Consider the following 24,464-nt stretch of genomic DNA (forward strand, 5'->3'; position numbering starts at 1 on the left):
TTTGGGGGTATGCCATAGAGACTATCGCCTATATCCTTAATCTAGTCCCTACAAAGAAGGTTGCCAAAACACCTCATGAGATGTGGACTGGAAAAGTTCCCAATCTGGACCACATCAAGATTTGGGGTTGCGAGGCTTTTGTGATGCTTGAGTCTCACGATAAGCTCGAACCACAAAGTGAGAGGTGTATTTTCATCGGCTACCCACAGAGATCCTTTGGTTACGTCTTTTACAGACCTAGTGATAATGTGGTCTTTGTAGCAAGGAGAGGAGTCTTTCGCGAGATAGAATTCATGAGCCAAAGAAACAGTGGGAGGAAAATTGACCTTGAAGAAATTCAAGAATCCAGTGGTGAAGGAACTTCAAACCCTAGCAATCAACCTGAAGAGGAAGCTCATGTTGATCTGACAGAAGAGTCTGTACCTCTGAGGCGTTCCATGAGAGTTAGGAATGCACCTGAGCATAGATATGGTTTCCATATTACTGGTGAAGGTGATACACTTATCAGTGATAGAACACTGGAACTTCTGGATGAACCTAACAGCTATACAGAAGCCATGGCAAGCCCTGAGGTTGCTAAATGGAAGGAGGCTGCGGACAACGAGATACAATCCATGTATGACAATCAAGTTTTTAACTTGGTTGACAACGTACCAGGTCGTAAGACAGTCGGGTGCAAATGGATCTTCAAGAAGAAGAACGACATGGATGGTAATGTACACACTTATAAGATGTCACTGGTTGCAAAGGGCTTTTCTCAAACTCCGGGAGTTGATTAAGATGAGACCTTTTCACCAGTAGCGAAGATTAAGTCTATTAGGGTTATGTTAGCCATTGTTGCATTTCATGACTATGAAATAGGGCAAATGGATGTCAAAACCGCTTTCCTTAATGGATAGTTGGCTGAGGATGTTTAGATGAGTCAGCCAGAGGGTTTTGTCAGTACAGAGTACCCTAATAGAGTGTGTAAGCTTGAGAAATCCATCTATGTATTAAAGCAAGCACCTCGCAGATGGAATCTTTGTTTCAATGAAAAAGTCAAAGAGTTTGGATTTTCGAAGAGTGAAGATGAATCTTGTGTATATGTCAAGGCTAGTGGGAGTATAGTTAGCTTTTTGGTATTGTATGTGGATGACATACTACTCATAGGAAATGACATCCCAACTCTGCAGGAAGTGAAGTCTTGGCTTGGGAAGTGTTTCTCTATGAAGGACATTGGAGAAGATTCCTATATGCTAAGGATAAGGATTTTGAGAGACTGGAGTAAAAGACTAATTGGACTTAGTCAGAGTACCTACTTGGAGAAGGTGCTGAATAGATTCAACATGCAGAATTCCAAGAAACGAGAGTTACCGATCCAAAGTAACGCCAGACTGAGTAAGACTCAGATTCCGAGTACAGAGGTTGGGATAGCAGAGATGAGTCGAGTTTTGTATGCTTCCGTTGTAGGCTCGATCATGTATGTTATGACTTGTACTCATCCTAATGTGGCCTTTGCATCGAGCATGGTCAGTAGATATCAGGGGAACCCTGGCAAGGCTCACTGGACTGCATTAAATAACATTCTCAAGTACCTGTGGAGGACTAAGCACTGGGTCCTTACCCTCGGTGGGAGTGATGACTTGAGAGTAGTAGGGTATAGTGATGCTAGCTTTCAGACTGATAGGGATAATTTTCGTTCTCAGTTAGGTTGGGTCTTTACCTTAAATAGAGGAGCAACTTCTTGGAAAAGTTCTAAGCAGGAGACAGTGGTTGATTCTACTTGTGAATCAGAGTATATAGCGGCAAGCGAGGCAGCAAAGGAGGCTATATGGCTAAATAACTTCATTGGAGACCTTGGAGTTGTACCAGCTATAAAGGAGCCTATAGAGATTTTATGTGATAGTGAAAGTGCAGTTGTCTTAGCAAAGGAACCAAAATATCACGGGAGATCCAGACACATCAACAGAAAATACCATTTCTTCATACATCGAATAGAAGAAGGACTCCTCGTGGCCAAGAGAGTATCATCGGATGAGAACCCAACAGATCCCCTCACAAAGGGGCTGGGTAGGGTTAAGCATCTCCAGCATGCGAGGCGCATAGGGCTGAAGGATGATATTAGTTTTAGTAGTTAGATAGATTTGAAATGTGTAAAGTGTAATTGACATTTGATGATGAATAAAAGTTGTGTTTATTTATGAGTAAAATGTTGCTAACTTTTGTCAATCGTTTACTATCGTTTCATTTTGCATGTTTTGACTTCCAGAAGAATTAGGTTATGGTATATCATATTATTCAAATTCTCCACAGTCAGTCATATGTTGGAAGTAGATATGAATCAAGACTGTCATGTAGTTGGTTGTAGATTATTAAGATGTTGGACATTGCAAAGTGTTGCTACAACATTCATGAGTGCTCATAATTTCCGAGTATTGGATTCAACCCACGCTCACTGGTATCACTTCATGGAATTGATCTTGAGTGATCGTTAGACGGTAATATCATATAAGTCTTCAAACCTAGAGATATGAATTGTTGCCTACGAGTTGGTTATACATTGATTGTACGAAAATGCATTGGCAACTAGATGTTATAAAACGTGCCTTTGTGTATGATTCAACAAGTAGTATAACAAGCATATGAGTCGATGTTTATCTGTTCCTTCTTGTATTAGAAGCAATATCTGGGCCCCTCGATGATTTTGTATTGAACCATGTATCGGGCCCGATCAGAACTAAGTTGATGTGTTCAATTAAGTTCCTTGTCAAACAAATCGGAAATCGAGAAACAAGTGGGAGACAATTGGATTAGGTGTCTAAGTTCATAACTATTTCTGGAATCTACTTGACTCGATTAGCATGGCATTGCAAACTTTAGATAGACCAAATGATAGAAAGGACACTTAATGATTATTAGTATATTATAAGTTCTAATATATTAATAATATTATTTAATTAGTATTCATCAAAGAATTAATTTGGAATTAATTAAGTGATCAAAAAGAGACTAATTAAATCTATGGGGTTGATTGTGTAAATCATCTATTCTTGTATAGTGGGCTAATGATCCATGGTTTTTATGGATTGGGATAAAACCCATAAGGTGCTCCATGGATAGTCCATGGAGGTTAGAAACCCATGGATCATGGAATATAGACAGCCATGACAATTAGGGTTTACATGGCGTAACCCTACTTATGCCACAACTATATAAAGACCCCTAAGAAAGCAAAAACGTCACTACTACTTATACAAGAAAAGAGGGCTAGCCGATTTTGAGGTGTTAGTGAACTTCTCTCAAGGTTATTCCAAGTGTTGTGGTGTTCTGTGAGACATTTGAGGCATCAAACTTGATGTGCTAGGCTCACAAGGTTCTCAAGGAATCCAAACAACTAAAAGGTATGTTCCTCTTCTATCATTTATGTTTAAAACTTCCCATGCTATGCTAGATAGGTTAACAACCTTGGAAAACAATTTTGCATGTATCTTAGTAACACATAGATTAAAGGTTTCTAGGGTTGCATGTACACCTTAGGAGTGTTAGAATGTTCAAAACCCTACACTTGACCCTACCCAGTCCCTTCATAAGGGGATCTGATGGGTTATTCTCTGACGATACCCTCTTTACAACGAGGAGTCCTTCTTTTACTCGATGTTTTATGAAGTGGTATTATCTGTCGATATGTCTGGATCTTCGATGATCTCTCTGTTCCTTAGTCAAGGAGACCTCTATCAGTCTGAAAACACCCAACTCGGCTGAGAGCGCAAATTATCTCTATCAGTCTGAAAACCGGTGTCACAACACCCTATCACTTTCAATTCATCACTCCCACCGAGGGTAAGGACCCAATCCTTAGTGCTCTGTAGGTACTTAAGGATGTTCTTTACTACAGTCCAGTGAGATCTAGCAGGATTCCCTTGATATCGACTAACCATGCTGAAAGCAAAAGCCACATCAGCACGAGTACACGTTATGGCATACATGATTGAGCCAACAGCGGAGACATATGGAACTTGACTCATATCCGCTATCTTTTCATCAGTTCTCAGAATCTAAGCCTTGCTCAGTTTCGTAATGCTCTAGATAAGTAAGTTACTTGTCTTGGAATTCTCCATGTTGAAACGCTTCAACACCTTGTCCAAGTAGGTACTTTGACTAAGTCCTATGAGTCTTTTACTTTTGTTTCTCAATATCCTCCTCCTTAGAATGTAAGCAGCTTCCCCAAGGTCCTTTATAGTAAAACACTTCCCAAGCCAAGACTTAACCTCCTGCAAGGTTGGGATGTCGTTTCCTATGAGCAATATGTCATCTACATACTATACCAGAAAGCTAACTATACTCCCACTAGATTTGACATATACACAGGACTCATCCTCGCTTCTCGAAAATCCAAACTCTTTGACTTTCTCATCAACATAAAGATTCCATCTTCGAGATGCTTGTTTTAATCCGTAGATGGATTTCTCAAGCTTACACACTCTATTAGCGTACTTTGCATTGACAAAACCCTTTGGCTGACACATGTAAACATCTTCAGCCAACTTTCCATTAAGGAAATCGGTTTTGACATCCATTTGACATATTTCATAATGTTGGTTATTAGATGTTGCATCATTGCGCTTATTGGATTTATTCCATTATGTACACGGTTTTGGGCTTGTACAATTGTTTTGTTTATTAGGGTTTATGTATTTATAGTGCATGCATGCACTGTAGGAGGTTAACGCTTTTATCTTTGGAAAACATTTGTAAACCCTAATCACTTATCTATAGTAGCAGTTCTTTATCGAGCTCTTATGAGGCTGTGAAGCTTGAATCATTAAGCATATTTTGATTCATTGTCGTGTTCGTCTTTGCTTTCTGTTTTTGAATCTTATTGATCTTTAAGGATTTTATCCTGACAATTGATATCAGAGTTGGAGACTGTGTAATCTATACACATCTCTTCTATTAAAAGAAGCTACTAGGGTTTCCATTAATATTGGATCTTGCTCAGCGTCATCTCTGTGTTCTTGACACTAACTTTTTGATCTCAATATTACACTAAATTTTTACACGTCTGATTCTTAAACAGGTTATGAAGATCCTGTTAAAATGTCGCATGACGATTCTCAGGTCAATTCCATCAGCAGTATTAGGTCAACAACAAGGAATCCCATTCTCTTTCCCAGCGAATATGAAGTCTGGGAACTTCACTTTGAAGATTATGTTCTGGTGTTAGAAAATGATGGTTATTTGATCTGGCAAGCTATTACTATTGGAGCTTTTGTTCACAATGGAACAAGAAGGATGATTAAAATTCAAACTGATCTCAATCGACTTCTTCTTGATGTCAAGGAAGTTCCTCAGGATGAGAGAGACAAACTGCAGAGAAATATCAAAGCAATGAGAATCATCATATTTTCATTGCAGGGTGATACCTTTCGTCTTGTTAGTTCTTGTGACACAGCCACAACCATATGGGACAGGCTTAAAGAGCTTTACTCAACAGATGCAGATCTGGAGCATTCTACTCAAACGCTATTGCTTTCTGAATTCGGTGATTTTGCACAAAAGGCTGAAGAAAAACTTAGTCAAATGTTCAATCGCTACAATCATCTTTTAAGCAGGATGACGAACATGGCATTAGGCATGAAATCATCAAGCAAATGGTAACTTTCATAAATGGGTTAAGGTCTAAATGGATGGCGTTGGTATCAACGGTGAAAGTTCACGAGCAGTTCCGAAATTACACTTTAGCAAAAATGGTAGGTATTCTAAAGTCACACGAAAGCGAGGTGACTAAAGAAGCGAAAGTTGGGTCTAGCATGGGTACGTTGGCACTGGTTGCAAAGGGGAAGCAAGTTGCTGACGATGAAGATGAGATAAATTTTTCTGACTGTAGGCTCACAAATGAAGAGTTCGCTCTGATGGTGTTGAATCCCAGGAGATTCGCAAAGAAGAAGTTTCCCCCCAACAAAAATTGAAACTGGCAGGGAAGCTACAGTTCAGAAAAAGGAAAAGAGGAGAAAGTGAATAGCTTCCAGAAGCAATAAGAAAAGAAAGAGAAACATCTTCCAGGTGATTCAGGCTATGACTGCAACTATTTTCATGGCAAGAATCATTTGGCTAAAGAGTTCATGTTGAGGCGATTGAATGAGAAGAAAGAGGGAGAAGATAATGAGGCCTACCACCTTCGCAAGCTTGAGAAAATCAAGCAGAAAAAAGCTGATAAATCGATGCCTGATTTTATTGTGCAGGGTAATAATGATGATGATGAGTTCGGTGGAGTGGAGGTATGGTCCACTGATTCAAAGGATGAAGAGGTTAGAATTCCCACTCATGGAAAGAGCTTTGTGGCGAATGAACAAGATTGGGTGGAAAGTGGTTTATGGTGACAAATGACGTGTCACAAATGCAAGGGCATGCAACAGATGGAGGACAAGGAGAAGCGAATGGAAGAAAGGATGACATCTGCTTCACTGCGAAGTCAATTCTATCACAAATTAGTGAATATGATAAGCTAATTAGTAAGGTATTCTTGAATATCTTAATGTTCTTGTATCTAATTATGAAATTGAATTAAATGATTTAAAATTCAGCTTTTCAAGTATAAATGAAATTTTGAAGAAAACTCGCCTATCAAATGCTAACATAACCAATCAAATCACCAGGGTGTCGTCAAAAAGTGAGGAACGAAGGATGTGGATAGAGAAGATAGTGTTGGATAAGGTATCTAAGTTCATAACTATTTCTGGAATGTACTTGACCCGGTTGGCATGCTCCATTTGGGTTGCATGGCATCATGCTTTTGGATAGACCAAAATGAGAGAAATAACACTTAAGGTTTATTAATATATTATAAGTTCTAATATATTAATAATATTATTTAATTAGTATTAATCAAGAATTAATTTGGAATTAATTAAGTGATCAAAAGAAGACTAATTAAATATAGGGGTTGATTGTGTAAATCACCCATACCTGTATAGTGGGCTAATGCTCCATGGATTATCAAGTTGGGCTAAAACCCATAGGATGCTCCATGGTGTTTTTGAACCCATGGATCATGGAAATTAAGAGCCATGTCAAGTTAGGGTTTACATGGCGTAACTCTACTTATGACACACTATAAAATGAATATCTGAGCAACCAAAATCGGCACTAGCGAGAACAAGAGGGCATAGCCGATTTTAAAAGTGGTCTATTTCTCTCAAGGTTATTCCAAGTGTATTCGGTGTTGTGTGAGAAATTTGAGGCATCACACTTAAGGTGCTAGGTTCACAAGGTTCTCAAGGAATCCAAGCAGCTAAAGGTATGTATTTCTTACTAACTTTTATGTTTAAAAGTTCCCCATGTATGTTAGATAGGTTATGAACCTTGGAAAATCAATTTTGCATGTATCATAGTAAAACATAGATCCAAGGTTTCTAGGGTTGCATGTACACCTTAGGAGTGTTAGTGTGCTCAAAACCCTTTAGTGGTATCAGAGCCTAGGGTATTCTGCTTGATACTTGACATTACATGTTTTCTTCAAAAGTTGAAATTCTACATTTTTGCATCTAACTGCTCACCACGACGTGGCAGTATTTACCACGACGTGGTGATGCCCCTGTATGCAGAATTTCAGGGTTTTCCTTGGTATTGGATGAGGATCATTACCCTAAACTATTCTTTGAACCTTAAAACCTGTTTTTGATGAGGTTGAAAGGTCAAAGCATATGGTTTGGGCTAGGCAATACAAGTATAGATGAGTTAGGGCATTTGAGATTGGTATTTGGAGTCTTTTGGTATTTTTTGTTTTTTCGGTCTAGGAAGATTTTCGGTTAGGGTGTGACCGAAAACCTGTTTTCGGTCAATGTTGGTATAAACAGGTTGTCAGGTTGTCATTAGTAAACAGTTGTTTACTATGGTGTTTTCGGTCCATTGAGTTGTGTCATATGGTTTATAGCTTTAATCGTATGCAAGCTCAATTTCAATCATTCTTCTACTCATCTTCTTCTTTATTGCATTTGCTTGATTGATCATTGGTAAAGATCCTTCCATCAAGGACCTTACAATTGGTATCAGAGCTTCAAATCCGTGTCAATTAAGCTCATTATTCAGTTCTCGGGTTCACAGCATTTGTTTATCACGTTCTTGGTCACTCCAAGCTTGTTTTTGCTAAAATTTGAAGATCAGATTGGAGTTTACATCGTGTTGAATCAAGATCTGTTTGGAATTCAGCTTTTTGGTTAAATTCTTATAGTTTTTGGCTTGATCTTCATTAACCGAAAACTCATATTTAGCCGAATTCTCTTTGATAAGTGGTTTTTGAAGCTTTAATTGGTATTCTCATTGCATGGAAATCAAATCAGATTGAATAACCAAGCTCTTGATTGAAATTCTTGACGTTTTCGGCTTGATCTTCATAAACCGAAAACTATTCTTCAACCGAAAACCCTTGAACATTGAGAAACCGAAAACCTCATTTCTTCAAAAACCAAAAACCCTTATCACTCAGAAACCAAAAACCATATCTTTTCTTCTCAACCAAATTCTCTCAAACCGAATTCTTCCAATCACGCCTTGTTTTCGGTCAAGGTTCTTCAACCGAAAACCCATTTTTCTTTGATCTTTTGATTTGTTTTTCAAGTTAATTTTTATTAAAAATTAAAAAATATAATAATAATAATAATAATAATAATAATAATAATAATAATAATAATAATAATAATAATAATAAAAACAAATCTAAAAATATGGAATCTCAAACCATGTCTGCTCATCATGAATCGGATACTATTATGGGTACCGCATCTCGAATTCCCCAATTGTTATCAGTAGAAGGATTTCCTGAATGGAAATATAGGATTGAAAAATACATCAAGATGAAGGATTTTAAAATTTGGAGAAGTATTCTGAGAGGTCCAATCCGTATCACAACAACATTGGAAGATGGCACTATAATTGATAAGCAAGTTGAGAACTACACCGATGATGATTTCGAGAGAGTCGAGGAACAGGAAAAAGCTCTTGCCACACTCACTATGGCATTATCCCCAGAAATTGCTTAAGGTTTCTGTGAGTACACTTCAGCAAAGGCATTATGGGAAGCATTGATCGAAGTATACGAAGGGAATGAAGACATGAAACAAAGTCGCCAAGACATGTTGAGACAGAAGTTCAACATGTTTAACTATGTCTTAGGGGAATCTCTTGAGAACCAATTGCAAAGGTTTGTCACACTTACCACCGAGATGAGCTCTGCTGGTGTTATGATTACAAAATCTAAGATCAATAAGAAACTGTTAAATTCTCTACCAAAATCTTGGGATATGAATGTCTGTGTGATAAAGAAAACTAAAGATTTGAATCGTTTGAGTTTGGCTGAAATGATGGCTATCATTAAGGCTTGCGATCTAGATGATAAGAAAAGAGAGATTAATCATGTTAATTCATACTCCTCTGCAAATCATGGAATCCAAACCACCACCAACACTGCTTTCTCATGTTTCTCTACTCCTCAAGTTTCTCAAGTATCTCATGTTGCTGAAGTTCAACCCTATGTGACTCATTAGCCCACTTCATATGTCTTCCCATCAACACAAAACATTAAAGTTTCTCAACCTCAATCTTTTCTTCAACAAGTTGGTTTTATTGTTGGTTCATCTTCAAATGCACCCATTCAGGCTCATGGAAATAATCCTCCATCTTCATCATTGAAAGAAAAAGAAGAAAATTTGGCCCTCACCACTAGTCTAGTGAACTGTTACAACGCTTTTGTGGCCGGAGAACTTTCCCCACAATTATCATTTGCTGACCTAGATCAAATCCATCCAGAGGATGTGGAGGAGATGGACATGACATGGCAAATGGCTATGGCTATTTTTAGGGCAAAACAATTCTCCAAGAAAACTGGGAAGAACAAGTGGAGTGTGAACTCTGACAAGAAAGTGGGGTTCAACAAAGGAAAGCTAAGGTGTTATAAGTGCCATGAACCAGGACACTTTGCCCGAGAATGTCCAAAACCAGACCGAAGAGAGAATTCTGAGCGAGCTATGGTGCTAGTGAACAACAACAGGGGATCCTCTGCAAACAATCCGATTGCGAACTTGGCTATGGTGGCTCAATCCTTTAATTGGGAAGACCACATTCAGGTTCTGAATATTTCAGGACCTGAAAATGCACATCTTGCCCAGATCAAGGATGGTGTGGAAGAAGAAGTAGAGAAGGGTCCTAAAGAGGAAATGATGAATCTTCAATTTGCATTCATGGTGCAAACCACTCTAGATCCTGCCAAACCCGAGGTCAGTGAAAATAGTTGCTCTCAATCTTGTATGAAAACAGTTAAATTCTTACGTGACCAAATTGAATTAATTAAGAGAGAGAATGAGGACCTTAAGTATGAAGGCTAAACTCTTAGGAAAAATCAAAAGCCTTTGAAAACTCAATTAGAGAACAAAACAAAAGAATTTAAGAAATTGCAAGAGGATTACTGCAACAAGTGTGAGAATTATGATTATCTCAATAGAAAATTTGTTGCTATAACCGCTAAACTTGACGCATTGAAAAACCGATTTGAAAATGCTGAATATAATTTTAAAAAAATCGATGGGTCAAGTGACATAGTTGCAAAAATGATCGAGGAACAAATGCAGTGGAAGGACATTACTTGTGGTAACCAGAGAAAAGTAGGATTAGGATTTGAGAGTGTGCCTCCTCCCTTCAATCAGAATTACACTACTATTCCTTTATCTCAAGAAGAAATTGACAGAGAACCTTTGTTGGTTTATGGGAAGCCAACCTTTGAACAAGCAACACGGTTTAATGAAAAAATTTTGGATACTAACATTTCTACCTTAAGTGCAGATGTGTCAGTAGCTCAGGGGGAGCAAGAAGTTGAAAATTCTGAGTCGAATAATTTTGTGTCTAAATTTGGTGTTGAAATTTGTGATGAGTCTGTGTTAAACTCAAAAACTAATGTCTTTGTTTCTGGTGGTGTGTTGTTTCAAACTGATAATTTTGTAAATAATGATGTTGTTTCTGATAAAGTTGCTAAATCTGATTCGAGTGCTTCTACATCTTTTACGTTTGCTACACAATCTAGTGCTTGTTCTAGCAAATGTGAAAATGCTAGAAAAGATAATAAAAGCCAGAAATATGACAAAAGCAGTACCAAGTCCAATGATAATAAACAAATTTGCTTCAATTGTGGTACTTCTGGTCATATTGCCTGAATCTGTGTCAATCGGATGTTTGTGCATTACTTGTCACAAAGAGGAGAGAATGAGTCCAGAGGACGGTCTTTAATTAGAAAGTCCTCAAGAACTCGCTCTCGAGATGATGACTGGAAAACAAATCAAAACAAGAAAATGGCATTTTTTGTAACACCCAAAGTTTTGAAGGCCATGAAAGGAAAGAAAACCCTAATTTTAAGGGGGACTCGGCAAGTCCAAGGAGGAACTTGGCGAGTCCAAGCGGGATCCGGGTCGAGGAGTAAGTGACCGACTCGGCGAGTTGGCCAAGGAGACTCGGCGAGTCAGGTCTGTTCGAGGAAAACCCTAAATCCGGGACTTTGGGCGCTATTTAAACTCCTTATTCTCTCCATTGGGGTTCCTTAGAGCCTCCCTCATATAGAAAACGAACCCTAAGCCCCCATTGTTGTGCATTCAAGCCTCCAAGTCATTTTTGGGTGAATTGAAGGAAGAAGAAAGAGGGAATCATTGAAGTCTCAAGGATTGGCCTTAGATCTGGAGTTTGTGGAACCTTTCTGAGTTATTGAAGGTAATAAGTCGTTTCTTTCCTTTAGATCTTATTTGGTTGTGAGATTTGGGGCTTTTTAAGCCATGGATAGTCATCCATTTGAGTTAGAAGCCGGATCTGGAGTCGCTACTTCAGATCCAAACATATTATGGTCTTGAGAAGCATAAAGTTTCAGCCCTTGAGTTGATTATGGAGCCTCCTTACCTTTAACCCTAGTTTATGGTGTATTTTGCCTAGATCTCCTTCTCTACACGTAAAGTTTGCAACTTTACGTGAGGAATAGGCTTGGGAAGGGTAGATCTACAGTTTGGAGTCCATGCATGACTCAAAAGTCCTCTGCATGTATAGAGATCTGAATGGACTCGGCGAGTCCTTTGAGTGGACTCGGCGAGTATCATGAAGATTTGGAGGAACTCGACGAGTGGGATGAATAGCTCGTCGAGTCAGATGAAGTTGGGCAGGAACTCGGCGAGTTGGGTGAACAAATCGGAGAGTCTGTTGTAGGTTGTCTTGGATTCGGCGAGTCTGTTCTTGGACTCGAAGAATCAGGTCACGAAACCCCCAAACCCTTTGAGTTGAGACTCGAATCAGTGAGTCGAATGGAGACTGGGTGAGTTGGACAGGTCAGGACTCGGAAATCGGTAGACTCGGCGAGTCATGGACTGACTCGGCGAGTCGAGTCGCGAATAGAAGGACTCTGAACATATGAACTCGGCGAGTCAATAGGGTGACTCGGCAAGTAGGGTTGACCTGGAAGGTTGACTTTGACCAGGACATTGACTTTGACCAGAGTTGACTTGGTTGTCTTTCGGGGATTAGTTAGACTCAGTGTTGCATTGATTTTGGAAGCTCGGGGAGCGAGTGGGGCAGGAGTTCAGAGAGTTGTCAAGCAGCAGCTAGTGGGTTCATCAGGCAGTTCAGCCAGTGCAGGTGATTTTCCCTTTGTATGAATGGGTCTAAGGCCATAATGCCGACCCATGTAGTTACGAGTAGAAGACTCGGGGGTTAGCCCTAGGCACAGTATGCTCGTATGATATTCGGGACAAGGTCCAATGATAGAGGGCGGGTGCCCAAGGAATGCTTTATGTGATAGTTTATACTTGTTGTCTGTGTGATACTTGTATGTGCCTGGTAGGGAGGTGAAGGTGGACGAGGTCCCGTATATCACTAATAGCAGAGTGTGGATGGTGTTCCATATCTCAGTAGCAGTAGATCAGGGGCGAGGCCCAAGTTAGGGAAGGAGTGAGGATGCATTGGGCCCGTACCTCACTATTAGCAGGAGTATGGACGAGGTTCCATGACTCATCAGTAGCAGGACAGGGGCGGGGCCCAGAGATAGGCGAGGCCTTAGGACAAGATCCGTTAGTATGTGTTTAGCTTATGTAATGTGATGTGATATGTTTATGTGTTATTATATGTTAGTGGGCGAGGCCCTGTGACAGGCGAGGCCTAAGTGAAACAAATTTGTATCTGAGCAGGGCTCGAAGCCAGGCGGGGCCTGGAGCGGCGGGGCTGTTGTAGCGGGCGAGGCCCAGAATAGCGTTCGTGGCCCAGTACGTGCAGTATGTGGTTATGCATGGTATGTGGTAGGGTGGGGAACTCACTAAGCTTCGTGCTTACGGTTTTCAGTTTTGGTTTCAGGTACTTCCGGTAGCGGAGGGAAGAGCTCGGGGTGATCGCATGGCACACACAATAGATTAGATAGCCTGGGAATGATTACTCTGATAACGAACATGTATTTTGGATACTAATACTCTATTTATGTTTTGAAATGATGAATTTGCTTAAAGTAATGTTTTATTAAAAGAAATTTTTAGTCTTGAATTTTGGGACGTTTCAAGTTGGTATCAGAGCCTTGGTTTGAGGGATTCGGACATGCTATCGGGTGTGTCTGAACTCAAACTGAGGAATTGGTATAGAAGTTTTCAAAATGAAAAGACAGTTTTGTAAAAAGGGAGTTTTGGGAAAGAAAACAGTTGTAGAAAAGCAAAAATAATTCAGAAAGAAAAGAACTTTAAAAAGAGAAAAAGGGTGTGGTGCATGCAATAAACCGAGGTCAAGTAAGTACCCCAAAATACCCATACAAGTTTATGTTATGATTATCAGTTGATAGAACAACATGCTAGATTAGGACTAAGGATCTAGGGATGATGCCTTATGTGCCTATTATATGTGTTTTGAGCTACATCATAGTGCTGATTAGACAGTAACAGGATAGCCTGTTTAGGTTATGCCTGAGTTTATGAGTTTGTGTGGGTCTATGAGTTTGTGTTGCATGCTAGTTCAGATTCTTGCTATTTGGATATGATTGCTTGAGTACGTTGTGGTTAGATTTTCCCTTGTCTGAATGCTTCTTGGTTTGTGCAATATGGGATTCCGAGTGATAGAAGTTAGCCGTTAGGTGGATACGTCACGTCACATGTGATCAGGGTTGAATAATCTCAGAGTGCTAGATTTGGCCCTATTGCGCAGCTCTTGTTTGAGTCCAACCATTGTAGGGACAAGTCTTTTACTTGAAGGATTATCTGAGCCTCGTCACATGTGATGGTATCCAAGTGATGGCTAATTGAAATCACAAGGAGACCTTCAGCAGCTGAGGACTGGTTTGAGTTGAGTTAGAGGTTTCCCTAGGGTAAGCCTAGGATGAGATAGTGCTGGGAGCAGTAGTAGTGGTTAAGGGACCTGGTGGAGTCAAAGCAATTCCTGAGGAAGGTACAGATAGAAGTGGAAGGTAGTATGGGCCCGTACTACAGAAAGCAGAGGATCTGTACTCGATTCGGGAAAGGCCGAGACAATACTGGGAACTTGGTAGGGTGTGTTTGGTCTCACATCAGTGATGAGTATTCTGATAGTGGTTGTGGTATATTTTTAGCATGGTGACGTTGCGAGAGAGACCAGCGGGCGGATCAGGCGTCGGAGAGGGATCAGGCTCGGGTTCAGGAGCTGAGCAGCTCGAGGAGCGAATAAGGGAGTTGATATCAGCAGAGGTGACGCATAGTATTCTAGATCAGACTCCTGTGATCTTTGGCACGGTCAAGGAGGGTATATTGGAGATTTTGGATGAGAGGCTGGGAGCCTTTCGTACTGAGATGATGGCATTGATGGGAGCGTGTACCTTGACATTTCGAGAGTTCAGGGCCTTTAGGGCACCGGATTATCATGGGGCCATGGACCCCATCGCTAGCAGCAAATGGTTGGCCGATGTCGTCAACGCATTCCATACGAGCCGGTGCCCTGAGGGGGACAAGGTCAAACTCGCTTCCTGTCTTCTGAAGGACAGAGCGAGGGATTGGTGGGAGGAGATTGGTCATGCTTTGGGGGATGATGCCGCATTGGACGCAATGACTTGGAGCGATTTATCGACCAGGTTCAGAGCAGAGTTTTCGCCGATTATTGAGGTGCAGCAGTTGGCACGGAGTTTCAGGATTTGACGCAGACCACTGAGACTGTGGCGGAGATCACCGCCAAGTTCAGGGAGAGAGCTCTTCTTGTACCGCAGTATGTCGCGGATGAGGAGATGAAGAAGGCCCGATACCATGAGATGTTGAGGGATTAAATTAGGGAGTTCGTGAGCAGATCCAACTGTAAGACGCTGGAAGATATGATTTCTCGGGCTAGAGAGAGGCAAATTGATTTGGAGCAGATCCGGAAGAGGAACTCAGATGAGGTTTAGGTAGCTGCAGGTTCGGGCAAAAGGCCCAAGGGATCGGATTCGAGGTCGAGGGATTATCAGGACCGTAGCCGGTGCGGGAAGTGTGGCAGGGCGCACGGGGGCGTGTGCAGGAGTGGTAGCGGTGGTGAGTCTGGATGTTTCAAGTGCGGTCGGACTGGTCATTTCAGCAGGGATTGTACAGTTCCCACCTCACAGGGATCAGACCTGTTATGTTTTCACTGCAACCAGGGGGCTACAAGAAGGCCCAGTGCCCCAATTTGTTTTCAGTAGGACGGGTGATGGCACCTGCCCCTGCAACTTTGAGGATCACAGACAGCCGTCAGGGACGTGCATAGGCGCCTGCGGTAGGAGGCAGAGCTCTTTAGATGACTACCTTAGAGGTGCGATCAACACCGGACGTTGCAGGTATGCAATTTCTGTTTTAAGTTCTCTTATTTGTGCATGATTATATTGTTATGGTTTTGCATCATTATCGGTATGAGTATTTTATTTTTGAGCGGTTTATTGTGATCGAGTTATATGCCATCTGCATACCTTGGATATTCGAATGGTAGTGAGGGGGATGTTCCCTATGGGAGAAGGTTACATAGGATGCAGTAACTGTAGCATGCTTGGTAGGGACTTGGTATGTCTCGCTAGATCGGAGCTGTATAGTGTTAGAAATGGACTGATTAGATCCCTAGCTATGGTAAGCTTAAGTTCCTCGGCAGATTGATTATGGAACGGTAGCAAGGATTTCTTTGGAGTATTGAGCAACAAGGGGTAAGCAGGATCGAAGTGGGGGAGAATCCTCCGAGTGTGCAAAGGTAGGAGCACGCAGACCCAGAATGAGGGCGCGACCTCCGAGAAGGAAAATAAGGGATTCAACGTTAGAGGGATTGAGGATTTCGGGGTTAGGAGTTTGAGAAACTCCCCATCAGCTAGTGCGTGTGATGGTAATGGTTAGTACGCGGTTGGGAATTCAGGTTGTGGATCGCCCGTAGGACTCGAGGGAGTCGGAATGAGAATCTTGAGAGCTAATGGCACATGGGTGCCTTCGTACTAGCAGTTAGTGGTAGAAAGTGATGTAAGACTACGGGCAGCCATAGCGTTCACTAGCAGTCAGTGGTGGAAGTGTTGTAAGACTACGGGGTAGCCGTAACATTGACTAGCAGTCAGCAATTGATGGTGATATAAGACTACGGGTGAGCTGTAGCATTCCTTAGTAGCTTCGTTAGCGGAGTTGGGGCGAGGCCCTTATCTCCTAGTGATCAGATAGGGATCAGGAATGGGTAGTGGATGAGAATGATAGGGAGTTTTCCTGTATAGCCCTAGAGAGGTGAGACCTTGGGAGAGGCCGCTCCAGGATATAGTTGGGTGAGACCCGTAAGCGAGGCCCGTATGAGTTTAGCAGTGTAGATGAGATTTGAGAGCAGGGTTGCTTAGTAGTATGGTTGGGTGAGACCCGTGGGCGAGGCCAGTGAGTTTTAGCAACGCAGGTGGGACCTGGTAGGGACCTTAGTGTCAAGTTAGGGGATCGGGGATCCTAGGTTTGTAGTGCCTGAATGGCAGAATAGGTTGAGCAGTTATAGGTGGTCGAAGTTCTTCGGAAGTCGCTGGGAATGACTATTAGTAGTGTTGGGACTAGCTACCGGTGGGAGCCGGTAATCCATGGATTGATAGGTTGGTAGGGACCAGGGTGGTCTCAGTTCATCTGGAAGGCAGACAAGGAATAGCAGAATTTTCAGTCAGTAGTACTGCGGGTAGGTAGTGCATGGTGGAATTCAGTTAGTTGAATCGAGGGGTTCTCGGCACCAAGTTTTGGCAGAGAGGAGTGTCAGTGGTTACTGACGGTGTTGACCCGTACTGGAAATAGCGGGGGTGATGTAGATGGTGAAGGATAGAACCTTCACCGTGACAGAGGAAATAGTTGGTTCTGGAGCTTTGCCTTGGGAAGCAAGGAATTTGCGCAAGGAAAGAAGGGGTGAACCCCTATAGGTTCAGTGTCGTACTCGTTGAGTACCAGAAGGATTGTCGGTGAGTAAGTTGTGTTTCCAGGATGTTCAGGGTCAGGTTTGACCCGAGGTTTTTATCTGCGAGGATTATGTTAGTCAGAATGACCGGGTGCAGGACCGACGAAGGTAGGCAGCTGGTGTTGGGATAATTGGTAGGTTATGAAAGTAGATTGCAGGCGGTAGGCCATAGCAAACTTCGAGGACGAAGTTTAGTTTAAGTGGGGGAGAGTTGTAACACCCAAAGTTTTGAAGGCCAAGAAAGGAAAGAAAACCCTAATTTTAAGGGGGGAAACGGCGAGTCCAAGGAGGAACTCGACGATTCCAAGCGGGATCCGGGTCGAGGAGTAAGTGACCGACTCAGCGAGTCGGCCAAGGAGACTCGGCGAGTCAGGTCTGTTCGAGGAAAACCCTAAATCCGGGACTTTGGGCACTATTTAAACTCCTTATTCTCTCCATTAGGGTTCCTTAGAGCCTCCCTCATACAGAAAATGAACCCTAAGCCCCCATTGTTGTGCATTCAAGCTTCCAAGTCATTTTTGGGTCATTTTTGGGTGAATTGAAAGAAGAAGAAAGAGGGAATCATTGAAGTCTCAAGGATTGGCCTTAAATCTGGAGTTTGGGGAACCTTTCTGAGTTATTGAAGGTAATAAGTCATTTCTTTCGTTTAGATCTTCTTTGGTTGTGAGATTTGGGGCTTTTTAAGCCATGGATAGTCATCCATTTGAGTTAGAAGCCGGATCTGGAGTCGCTACTTCAGATCCAAACATATTATGGTCTTGAGAAGCATAAAGTTTCAGCCCTTGAGTTGATTATGGAGCCTCCTTACCTTTAACCCTAGTTTATGGTGTATTTTGCCTAGATCTCCTTCTCTACACGTAAAGTTTGCAACTTTACGTGAGGAATAGGCTTGGGAAGGGTAGATCTACAGTTTGGAGTCCATGCATGACTCAAAAGTCCTCTGCATGTATAGAGATCTGAATGGACTCGGCGAGTCCTTTGAGTGGACTCGGCGAGTATCATGAAGATTTGGAGGAACTCGACGAGTGGGATGAATAGCTCGTCGAGTCAGATGAAGTTGGGCAGGAACTCGGCGAGTTGGATGAACAAATCGGAGAGTCTGTTGAAGGTTGTCTTGGATTCGGCGAGTCTGTTCTTGGATTCGGCGAGTCAGGTCACGAAACCCCCAAACCCTTCGAGTTGAGACTCGAATCAGTGAGTCGAATGGAGACTCGATGAGTTGAACAAGTCAGGACTCCGAAATCGGTAGACTCGGCGAGTCATGGACTGAATCAGCGCGTCGAGTCGCGAATAAAAGGACTCTAAACATATGAAATCGGCGAGTCAATAGGGTGACTCGGCGAGTAGGGTTGAACTGGAAGGTTGAATTTGACCTGGACTTTGACTTTGACCAGAGTTGACTTGGTTGTCTTTCGGGGGTCAGTTAGAGTCAGCGTTGCATTAATTTTGGTAGCTCGGGGAGCGAGTGGAGTAGGAGTTCAGAGAGTTGCCGGGCAGCAGCTAGTGGGTTCATCAGCCAGTTCAGCCAGTGCAGGTGAGTTTCCCTTTGTATGAATGAGTCTGCGGCCACAATGTCGGCCCATGTAGTTACGAGTAGAAGACCCAGGGGTTAGCCCTAGGCACAGTATGCTAGTATGATATTCGGGACGAGGCCCAATGATAGAGGGAGGGTGCCCAATGAATGGTTTATGTGATAGTTTATACTTGTTATCTGTGTGATACTTGTACGTGCCTGGTAGGGAGGTGAGTGTGGGCGAGGTCCCGTATCTCACTAATAGCAGAGTGTGGATGGTGTTCCATATCTCAGTAGCAGCAGATCAGGGGCGAGGCTCAAGTTAGGGAAGGAGTGAGGATGGGTTGGGCCCGTACCTCACTATCAGCAGGAGTATGGACGGGGTTCCATGACTCATCAGTAGCAGGACAGGGGCGGGGCCCAGAGATAGGCGAGGCCTTAGGACAAGATCTGTTAGTATGTTTTTAGCTTATGTAATGTGATGTGATATGTTTATATGTTATTATATGTTAGTGGGCGAGGCCCTGTGACAGGTGAGACCTAAGTGAAACAGATCTGTATCCGAGCGGGGCTCGAATCCAGGCGTGGCCTGGAGCGGTGGGGCCGTTGTAGCGGGCGAGGCCCGAGGTAGGGGGCGAGGCCCAGAATAGCGAGCGTGGCCCAGTACGTGCAATATGTGGTTATGCATGGTATGTGGTAGGGTGGGGAACTCACTAAGCTTCGTGTTTACGTTTTCCAGTTTTGGTTTCAGGTACTTTCGGTAGTGGAGGGAAGAGCTCGGGGTGATCGCATGGCACACACCATAGATTAGACAGCCTGGGAATGTTTACTCTGATAACTAACATGTATTTTGGAAACTAATACTCTGTTTTTGTTTTGAAATGATGAATTTGCTTAAAGTAATGTTTTATTAAAAGAAATTTTTAGTCTTGAATTTTGGGACGTTTCATTTTTTCATAAGAACAAACAGGTTTTTAATAAAATCACAAACAGTTTGCCAAAATCGACCAAAGCTAAGCCAAAGTCAATTTCGTCAAAATGCAGGTCTGGTTCTTCTACTTCTTCAAGTAGAAAATCCACCTTCTGAAAGCAAACTGAAGAGAAAATTCTTTCAAAACCTAAATATCAAGGGTGCCAAAATTAAAGTCTAATCAGTCATCATCATCCTCTGTATCTGCTCTAAATGAGAGTTCAAATTCAGGAAAAACAAAAGATAAATCTGTGAACGTTAAGCGTCAACCAAGGACTGTAATGACCTGGTTCCCCAAATCTAAATGAATCCACTCATCGTGCAGGGACAGCTGCGGAGGAATGTCGTCAGACCCTGGTATGTCGACGGCGGCTGCTCCTGGCACATGACAGGAGATATCTCCCAACTGCAGAACATTCAGACCTTTAATGGGGGATATGTCTCCTTCACGGGTGGAGAGGGCGGAAAAATAACGCAAAAAGGAATGGTGACCAATGGAGTGCTTAGTTTTGAGAACGTAAACTATGCTCCTCAGTTGAAGCACAGTTTATTGAGTGTTTCTCAGATCTGCGACAAGGGTTATTCGACACACTTCACCAATAAGGAGTGTCTAATCCTAAAGCATGGCATTGTCATCCCATAGGGGTGGATTCTCGTCAAATCAAAGTAGGATGGGAATGCCTATATTATTCACATGAACAACAACATACCCGATGAAGTCGCTTGTCTCTTTTCAAAGGTCTCAGAACAAAATGCTATGATGTGGTATCGTCGACTTGGCCATGCAAATGCAAAGAATCTGAACTGTCTTGCCAAAAATGGAATGGTCCGTGGTTGTCACAAGTAGGAATTTTGATGCCTTGTAAACATTGAACAATGATAACAAATGTGAACCAACAATGTGATACCATGTATGATTATTATTCAATAACAACAAAACTTCCATCAAACACTTTATACAAGCACATCAAATAGTCAACAAAGGATTGGAAACCCTAGAAATCCCGGTTTAAGTCCATTTTGGACTAGGATTTCCGTATTGGGCCTAATGGACCAATAAGCTTCCAATTTGACTACTTTGGGCTTAGAACTCTTATATGGACTCAAATTTGGACCCACTTTCACTTATTTTAACATTTTGGGCCATATTGGGCCTAGAGTGAAATAAAATACCCTAATGGACCTTATTGGGTCACAACAAATTTATATAGCCCTAATGGGTCATAAAAATTATTCCATTAATTATTTGGGCCGAACATTTACTTAATTGAATCATAATATGGGCTTAAACACAAAAAGCCCAATACTCTTTCTTTACCCTCTCCTTTTCTCGGCCCAACTACACCAAAAGAGAAAGAGTTGACTTTTGGTGCCACCTCACCATTATTTTTTGGGTCTCCATGCATGCAACTCATGTTTCTAAGCAACCATCTCATCACCACTCTCTCTTTTCCTCTCTATTTTTCTCTCGTCGAAACCAACACAAACACATACACACATTTCACTCAAACACTCTCAAAGAAACTCTCTTCATCCTTCATCAAAATTTTGAGATTTAGGAAGCTCTTCAAGGAGATTATTCCACAAATTCATCATCTAAGAAACATCAAAATTTTGATTTTATGTGCTTTTGTGTTGAATATGTAAACAAAAAAAGGAAGAAATCTCGAGATCTATGACATAAGAAGTAAAACAAACATGATCTAAGGTTTACCTCGCTAATCAAGCCAAGAACAAAACCCTCTAAGAATTAAAATAGACATATTGTAACATAAAACAAATTTCGGGGCTATAAATGTCAAATAAACAAAAGTTGGGTGAAAGATTGTCATTCACAGTTTTCACAAGGACCAAAATGGTCAAAATAGTTAATATAAATGTTTTTATGAACATCATGCTTTTCAAAGGAATAGAAATGAAATTTGTGGCTTAATGGGCCAAATTTTTGGGCTTTTCGGCCCAATGGGTTAAAATTGCGAAAAATACAACTTTCAAGGGACAGAATTGGTAATTTTCTCAAAACAGAGGGTAAAAAGAGTAAACAAAACAAATTCAGGGGTTAAGATGATGTATTTTCGAAACAAGGATAAAAAATGTAAACTTTTTGGATTTTGGGCTAAAATTGTAAAAGTTACAAAAGATTGGGTTTTAAAAAGAAAAACACGTTTCTGGAAGGGCTGAATCCGCCAGAGAATAAACTTTGAGCTAAAAACATCATTTAAACAAGTCTATGATGCAAAAGTGTCAAGAAAATGTTTGAAGGGCTTAAAATGACTTTTTCTTTTATATAAAAGACTAAAATTGCTATTTTATAAAAAGAAAGGGGCTAAAAAGGTTAAACAACTATTTTTACACCAATTATTTTATTTATAGAATATTGAGTCAAAAATACTAATCTACAGCTTACAATAAAAACATCGAAAGACAAATACACGTATAACTCCAAAATATCGTTATAAACAAATCGATCGGTCTCGAGTCGATACAAAATAACTATCGTTAAATCGAACTCTCCAGTATATATGTGATACTTAAGACAAGTAAACATTCGACACTTGCGCTTGAAAGTTTCAAATCATGCTTGTTGGACCTTGCAAGTCCATTAACATGATCTTTGGGACCAAGGGATAATGATTATATGTTATTGGGCCTTCTATGACCCAATTCCATGTAAAGGGACCTTAAATGGCTTCTTAAGTGCTATTAGGCCCTAGTGATCCATTAGTATTTTCATAAGGTCAAAGTAATCAAATGCGAGATGGGCCAACGTGTCTTTCGCATCCCCGATAGCCTAAAATAACTCGCGGAAGTAGCAAGACTTCGTACTCCTCTTCTCCTCGTTTGTTAGGCTTATGAGTAATCAAAGTAAACAAATTCAGGTTGTTCAACAATGGTAAACAAGGTTGTTTGGATTAAGTGAGCGGTAACGGGCTATTCCTCTAAGGATCGTTTGTAAACTGTAGTTATAACTTATCATTTTTAATGCATGGCTATAACAACTCGCAAACCTTAATTAATCCAACACCCCCTCCCCCCCGAGTAATCAAGGAAGAGTAATCAAAAATCATTCATTGTGGCGGTATCACAATTTGAGAAATAGCTGTATTTTATGTTTTTGGAAAACATCAGGTTTTCCTGGGAAGTTCAACATTTTGCACTTGCACGGTTAATACACAGTTTCTTTTCAATTATACATGTTTTGAAATCATCATGCATATATTTATGGATCTTCACACCTTTTTCTAAGCAATGGTCTTTTCAGAAAATATCGGATTTTCTGGGTTTTACAAACTACACGAATCATTTTTATCACAATATAGCTTATGAACTCACCAACATTCCATATGTTGACCGTTTTTCAAAATATCTTGTATTCTCAGGTAACAGGTAAGCCGAGGAATAAGTACCAAGTATGTTAGTGTGTTTTGTTATTGAAAACTATCAAATTGTTTATGTATGGATTTGTAACGTTAAAACGATGTACTTGATGTGAACAATTCCAGTTGTAATATATTGATGCATGGTGATGTTTATGTTATGATTCATGTATATTCATTGTGATGATATTCAATTTAAGTCACTCGAGCCCTCGGACGTTTCCACCATCTGCTTCGGGGATGTGACAGTGGTCTACCCGTCAGAGACTTCATCACTTTTGAAAAATGTGTGTCATTTGCTCAAGGCAAACATCATCGAAAGCCACATCTGGCAAAGCATGTCAACTCCATCAGTCAGGTGCTCTAATTTTTGCACATGGACTTGTTTGGTCCGGTCAACGTCCTCAACATCAACCAAAATTCATATTGTCTTGTTGTGATAGATGAGTTCTCTCGCTTCACGTGGGTCTTCTTTCTATCCAACAAAGTTAGGATCGCTGACCTTATCAAGAAGTTCATTGTAATGATCGAGAACCAAACCAATCACCGAGTGAAAGTGCTACGCATAGATAATGGAACAGAATTCAAGAATGATGTTCTTGAACATTTTTGCGCTGAGAAGGGTATTGTGCGTTAGTTTAGTTCTGTTCGGACACCATAACAAAATGGTGTTGCTGAGCGGAGGAATCGAACGTTACAAGACGCAACAAGTATGATGCTATGTGATTCTAAACTTCCCGTTTTCTTTTGGGCAGAGGCGATCAACACTGCTTGCTGTGTTCAAAATCGTGTCCTGATTAACAAAGCCCAGATGAAAACTCCGTATGAGATTCTATATGGAAACAAGCCATCTGTCAGCCATTTCAGATTATTTAGTTGCCCTTGCACCCTTCTTCACTTGGAGTCCAACCCAAAGTTCAATGCAAAAGCTGATGACTGCTATTTCGTCGAATACGCTGCTCGTACTGCTTACAGGGTATACAATAAGAAGACGAAGCAAATCATGGAATCTTTTGATATAAGTTGGCTGGAAGAGAATGAAATGGACGAGAGGGTGGGTCCTGATTGGCTATTTGACTACACATCACTATCAAATCTTTGAGTGTGTCATCTGATAACCATGCTGGGTCTACCTATGGCTCGAAGAATATCATTGATGATGATGATGAAGAGGTTGTTTACAGAATGCCAGTGGTTTCTGCTACTGATCCCC

The sequence above is a fragment of the Lactuca serriola genome, chromosome 4, assembly GCF_051521515.1.
Source record: "Lactuca serriola cultivar US96UC23 chromosome 4, Lser_US96UC23_V15, whole genome shotgun sequence".
NCBI lineage: Eukaryota > Viridiplantae > Streptophyta > Magnoliopsida > Asterales > Asteraceae > Lactuca > Lactuca serriola.